The sequence below is a fragment of the Spea bombifrons genome, chromosome 3 (genome assembly GCF_027358695.1).
Source record: "Spea bombifrons isolate aSpeBom1 chromosome 3, aSpeBom1.2.pri, whole genome shotgun sequence".
Classification (NCBI taxonomy): domain Eukaryota; kingdom Metazoa; phylum Chordata; class Amphibia; order Anura; family Pelobatidae; genus Spea; species Spea bombifrons.
Window position 1 is genome coordinate 81,959,104 of NC_071089.1, and position 5,000 is coordinate 81,964,103.

The 5,000-nt window shown below is 48.7% G+C and overlaps 6 non-coding genes and 10 pseudogenes across 6 annotated transcripts; all 16 read right to left on the reverse strand.

Annotated features, from left to right (window-relative positions):
- Positions 1-70, reverse strand: part of LOC128487429 (uncharacterized) — a 109-nt pseudogene extending 39 nt beyond the window's left edge.
- Positions 71-350: 280 nt separating this feature from the next.
- LOC128486750 (5S ribosomal RNA) lies at positions 351-469 on the reverse strand. The gene has a single exon (XR_008353032.1). It is a non-coding gene; the product is annotated as a 5S ribosomal RNA (ribosomal RNA).
- A 207-nt stretch (positions 470-676) lies between these two features.
- LOC128487003 (uncharacterized) lies at positions 677-795 on the reverse strand (annotated as a pseudogene).
- A 198-nt stretch (positions 796-993) lies between these two features.
- Positions 994-1,102, reverse strand: LOC128487734 (uncharacterized; annotated as a pseudogene).
- Positions 1,103-1,342: 240 nt separating this feature from the next.
- On the reverse strand, positions 1,343-1,461 carry LOC128487543 (uncharacterized; annotated as a pseudogene).
- A 189-nt stretch (positions 1,462-1,650) lies between these two features.
- On the reverse strand, positions 1,651-1,769 carry LOC128487825 (uncharacterized; annotated as a pseudogene).
- A 183-nt stretch (positions 1,770-1,952) lies between these two features.
- Positions 1,953-2,071, reverse strand: LOC128486663 (5S ribosomal RNA). The gene has a single exon (XR_008352948.1). It is a non-coding gene; the product is annotated as a 5S ribosomal RNA (ribosomal RNA).
- Positions 2,072-2,266: 195 nt separating this feature from the next.
- LOC128486351 (5S ribosomal RNA) lies at positions 2,267-2,385 on the reverse strand. The gene has a single exon (XR_008352652.1). It is a non-coding gene; the product is annotated as a 5S ribosomal RNA (ribosomal RNA).
- A 183-nt stretch (positions 2,386-2,568) lies between these two features.
- On the reverse strand, positions 2,569-2,677 carry LOC128487816 (uncharacterized; annotated as a pseudogene).
- A 186-nt stretch (positions 2,678-2,863) lies between these two features.
- LOC128487501 (uncharacterized) lies at positions 2,864-2,982 on the reverse strand (annotated as a pseudogene).
- Positions 2,983-3,107: 125 nt separating this feature from the next.
- LOC128486992 (uncharacterized) lies at positions 3,108-3,226 on the reverse strand (annotated as a pseudogene).
- A 213-nt stretch (positions 3,227-3,439) lies between these two features.
- On the reverse strand, positions 3,440-3,548 carry LOC128487494 (uncharacterized; annotated as a pseudogene).
- A 186-nt stretch (positions 3,549-3,734) lies between these two features.
- LOC128486962 (uncharacterized) lies at positions 3,735-3,853 on the reverse strand (annotated as a pseudogene).
- A 282-nt stretch (positions 3,854-4,135) lies between these two features.
- LOC128486439 (5S ribosomal RNA) lies at positions 4,136-4,254 on the reverse strand. Its single transcript, XR_008352736.1, has one exon. It is a non-coding gene; the product is annotated as a 5S ribosomal RNA (ribosomal RNA).
- Positions 4,255-4,461: 207 nt separating this feature from the next.
- LOC128486664 (5S ribosomal RNA) lies at positions 4,462-4,580 on the reverse strand. The gene has a single exon (XR_008352949.1). It is a non-coding gene; the product is annotated as a 5S ribosomal RNA (ribosomal RNA).
- A 207-nt stretch (positions 4,581-4,787) lies between these two features.
- On the reverse strand, positions 4,788-4,906 carry LOC128486870 (5S ribosomal RNA). Its single transcript, XR_008353143.1, has one exon. It is a non-coding gene; the product is annotated as a 5S ribosomal RNA (ribosomal RNA).
- Between the last annotated feature and the right edge of the window lie 94 nt (positions 4,907-5,000).

Sequence of the window (5,000 nt, forward strand, 5' to 3'; positions counted from 1 at the left end):
AGGTACTAACCAGGCCCAACCCTGCTTAGCTTCCGAGATCAGGCACTTTCAGGGTGGTATGGCCGCAGGTGTGAAAGTGTTTTATTTTACTTCTCTTATGCTGCTGCTGCTGCTGCTGCTGCTGCTGCTGCTGCTGCTGCTGCTGCTGCTGCTGCTGCTGCTGCTGCTGCTGCTGCTGCTGCTGCTGCTGCTGCTGCTGCTGCTGCTGCTGCTGCTGCTGCTTGTCGTCAGACAGAAAGAATTATAAGCCCTGGGACAGGACAGAGAAGGTTCAAATAAGGGTTTAAAGCTTTGATGATGAGCAAGAAACACATGGCAAAAAGCTCTCCCCGGACTGTGAGAAAAGAAAAAGCCTACAACACCTGGTATTCCCAGGCGGTCTCCCATGTAGGTACTAACCAGGCCCAACCCTGCTTAGCTTCCGAGGTCAGACGAGATTGGGCGCTTCCAGGGCGGTATGGCTGCAGGTGTGAAAGCTTTTTATTTTACTTCTCTTATTCTGTTGCTGCTGCTGCTGCTGCTGCTGCTGCTGCTGCTGCTTGTCGTCAGACAGAAAGAATTATAAGCCCTGGGACAGGACAGAGAAGGTGAGAAGGTTCAAATAAGGGTTTAAAGCTTTGATGATGAGCAAGAAACACATGGCAAAAAGCTTTCCCCGGACTGTGAGAAAAGAAAAAGCCTACAACACCTGGTATTCCCAGGCAGTCTCCCATCCAGGTACTAACCAGGTCCAACCCTGCTTAGCTTCCGAGATCAGACAAGAGCGGGCGCTTTCAGGGTGGTATGGCCGAAGGTGTGAAAGTGTTTTATTTTACTTCTCTTATTCTGTTGCTGCTGCTGCTGCTGCTGCTGCTGCTTGTCGTCAGACAGAAAGAATTATAAGCCCTGGGACAGGACAGAGAAGGTGAGAAGGTTCAAATAAGGGTTTAAAGCTTTGATGATGAGCAAGAAACACATGGCAAAAAGCTCTCCCCGGACTGTGAGAAAAGAAAAAGCCTACAACACCTGGTATTCCCAGGCAGTTTCCCATCCAGGTACTAACCAGGCCCAACCCCGCTTAGCTTCCGAGATCAGGCGCTTTCAGGGTGGTATGGCCGAAGGTGTGAAAGTGTTTTATTTTACTTCTCTTATTCTGTTGCTGCTGCTGCTGCTGCTGCTGCTGCTGCTGCAGCTGCTGCTGCTGCAGCTGCTGCTGCTGCTGCTTGTCGTCGTCAGACAGAAAGAATTATAAGCCCTGGGACAGGACAGAGAAGTTGAGAAGGTTCAAATAAGGGTTTAAAGCTTTGATGATGAGCAAGAAACACATGGCAAAAAGCTCTCCCCGGACTGTGAGAAAAGAAAAAGCCTACAACACCTGGTATTCCCAGGCAGTCTCCCATCCAGGTACTAACCAGGCCCAACCACGCTTAGCTTCCGAGATAAGACGAGATCAGGCGCTTTTAGGGTGGTATGGCCGCAGGTGTGACAGCGTTTTGTTTTACTTCTCTTATTCTGTTGCTGCTGCTGCTGCTGCTTGTCGTCAGACAGAAAGAATTATAAGCCCTGGGACAGGACAGAGAAGGTGAGAAGGTTGAAATAAGGGTTTAAACCTTTGATGATGAGCAAGAAACACATGGCAAAAAGCTCTCCCCGGACTGTGAGAAAAGAAAAAGCCTACAACACCTGGTATTCCAAGGCTGTCTCCCATCCAGGTTCTAACCAGGCCCAAACCTGCTTAGCTTCTGAGATCAGACAAGATCGGGTGCTTCCACGGTGGTATGGCCACAGGTGCGAAAGTTTTTTATTTTAATTCTCTTATTCTGTTGCTGCTGCTGCTTGTCGTCAGACAGAAAGAATTATAAGCCCTGGGACAGGACAGAGAAGGTGAGAAGGTTCAAATAAGGGTTTAAAGCTTTGATGATGAGCAGGAAAAACATGGCAAAAAGCTCTCCCCGGACTGTGAGAAAAGAAAAAGCCTACAACACCTGGTATTCCCAGGCGGTCTCCCATCCAGGTACTAACCAAGCCCAACCCTGCATAGCTTCCGAGATCAGACGAGATCAGGCGCTTTCAGGGTGGTATGGCCGCAGGTGTGGAAGATTTTTATTTTACTTCTCTTATTCTTCTGCTGCTGCTGCTGCTGCTGCTGCTTGTCGTCAGACAGAAAGAATTATAAGCCCTGGGACAGGACAGAGAAGGTGAGAAGGTTCACATAAGTGTTTAAAGCTTTGATGATGAGCAAGAAACACATGGCAAAAAGCTCTCCCCGGACTGTGAGAAAAGAAAAAGCCTACAACACCTGGTATTCCCAGGCGGTCTCCCATCCAGGTACTAACCAGGCCCAACCCTGCTTAGCTTCCAAGATCAGACGAGATCGGGCACTTTCAGGGTGGTATGGCTACAGGTGTGAAAGTGTTTTATTTTACTTCTCTTATTCTGCTGCTGCTGCTGCTTGTCGTCAGACAGAAAGAATTATAAGCCCTGGGACAGGACAGAGAAGGTGAGAAGGTTCAAATAAGGGTTTAAAGCTTGGATGATGAGCAAGAAACACATGGCAAAAACCTCTCCCCGGACTGTGAGAAAAGAAAATGCCTACAACACCTGTTATTCCCAGGCGGTCTCCCATCCAGATACTAACCAGGCCCAACCCTGCGTAGCTTCCGAGATGGGGTGCTTTCAGGGTGGTATGGCCGCAGGTGTGAAACTGTTTTATTTTACTTCTCTTATTCTGTTGCTGCTGCTGCTGCTTGTCGTCAGACAGAAAGAATTATAAGCCCTGGGACAGGACAGAGAAGGTGAGAAGGTTCACATAAGGGTTTAAAGCTTTGATGATGAGCAAGAAACACATGGCAAAAAGCTCTCCCCGGACTGTGAGAAAAGAAAAAGCCTACAACACCTGGTATTCCCAGGAGGTCTCCCATCCAAGTACTAACCAGGCCCAAACCTGCTTAGCTTCTGAGATCAGACAAGATCGGGCGCTTCCACGGTGGTAAGACCACAGGTGCGAAAGCTTTTTATTTTACTTCTCTTATTCTGAAGGTGAGAAGGTTCAAATAAGGGTTTAAAGCTTTGATGATGAGCAGGAAAAACATGGCAAAAAGCTCTCCCCGGACTGTGAGAAAAGAAAAAGCCTACAACACCTGGTATTCCCAGGCAGGCTCCCATCCAGGTACTAACCAAGCCCAACCCTGCATAGCTTCCGAGATCAGACGAGATCAGGCGCTTTCAGGGTGGTATGGCCGCAGGTGTGGAAGATTTTTATTTTACTTCTCTTATTCTTCTTCTGCTGCTGCTGCTGCTGCTGCTGCTGCTGCTGCTGCTGCTTGTCATCAGACAGAAAGAATTATAAGCCCTGGGACAGGACAGAGAAGGTGAGAAGGTTCAAATAAGGGTTTAAAGCTTTGATGATGAGCAAGAAACACATGGCAAAAAGCTCTCCCCGGACTGTGAGAAAAGAAAAAGCCTACAACACCTGGTATTCCCAGGTGGTCTCCCATCCAGGTACTAACCAGGCCCAACCCTGCGTAGCTTCCGAGATCGGGTGCTTTCAGGGTAGTATGGCCGCAGGTGTGAAACTGTTTTATTTTACTTCTCTTATTCTGTTGCTGCTGCTGCTGCTTGTCGTCAGACAGAAAGAATTATAAGCCCTGGGACAGGACAGAGAAGGTGAGAAGGTTCACATAAGGGTTTAAAGCTTTGATGATGAGCAAGAAACACATGGCAAAAAGCTCTCCCCGGACTGTGAGAAAAGAAAAAGCCTACAACACCTGGTATTCCCAGATGGTCTCCCATCCAGGTACTAACCAGGCCCAACCCTGCTTAGCTTCGGAGATCAGACGAGATCGGGCACTTTGAGGGTGGTATGGCAGCAGGTGTGAAAGTGTTTTATTTTACTTCTCTTATTCTGTTGCTGCTGCTGCTGCTACTGCTGCTGCTGCTACTGCTGCTGCTGCTGCTGCTGCTGCTGCTGCTGCTGCTGCTGCTGCTGCTGCTGCTGCTGCTGCTGCTGCTGCTGCTGCTTGTCGTCACACAGAAAGAATTATAAGCCCTGGAACAGGACAGAGAAGGTGAGAAGGTTCAAATAAGGGTTTAAAGCTTTGATGATGAGCAAGAAACACATGGCAAAAAGCTCTCCCCGGACTGTGAGAAAAGAAAAAGCCTACAACACCTGGTATTCCCAGGCAGTCTCCCATCCAGGTACTAACCAGGCCCAACCCCACTTAGCTTCCGAGATCAGATGAGATCGGGCACTTTCAGGGTGGTATGGCCGCAGGTGTGACAGTGTTTTATTTTACTTCTCTTATTCTGTTGATGCTGCTGCTGCTGCTGCTGCTGCTGCTGCTGCTTGTCGTCAGACAGAAAGAATTATAAGCCCTGGGACAGGACAGAGAAGGTGAGAAGGTTCAAATAAGGGTTTAAAGCTTTGATGATGAGCAAGAAACACATGGCAAAAAGCTCTCCCCGGACTGTGAGAAAAGAAAAAGCCTACAACACCTGGTATTCCCAGGCGGTCTCCCATCCAGGTACTAACCAAGCCCAACCCTGCATAGCTTCCGAGATCAGACGAGATCAGGCGCTTTCAGGGTGGTATGGCCGCAGGTGTGGAAGACTTTTATTTTACTTCTCTTATTCTTCTGCTGCTGCTGCTGCTGCTGCTGCTGCTGCTGCTGCTTGTCGTCAGACAGAAAGAATTATAAGCCCTGGGACAGGACAGAGAAGGTGAGAAGGTTCACATAAGGGTTTAAAGCTTTGATGATGAGCAAGAAACACATGGCAAAAAGCTCTCCCCGGACTGTGAGAAAAGAAAAAGCCTACAACACCTGGTATTCCCTGGTGGTCTCCCATCCAAGTACTAACCAGGCCCAACCCTGCTTAGCTTCCGAGACCAGACGAGATCGGGCACTTTGAGGGTGGTATGGCAGCAGGTGTGAAAGCGTTTTATTTTACTTCTCTTATTCTGTTGCTGCTGCTGCTGCTGCTGCTGCTGCTGCTGCTTGTCGTCAGACAGAAAGAATTATAAG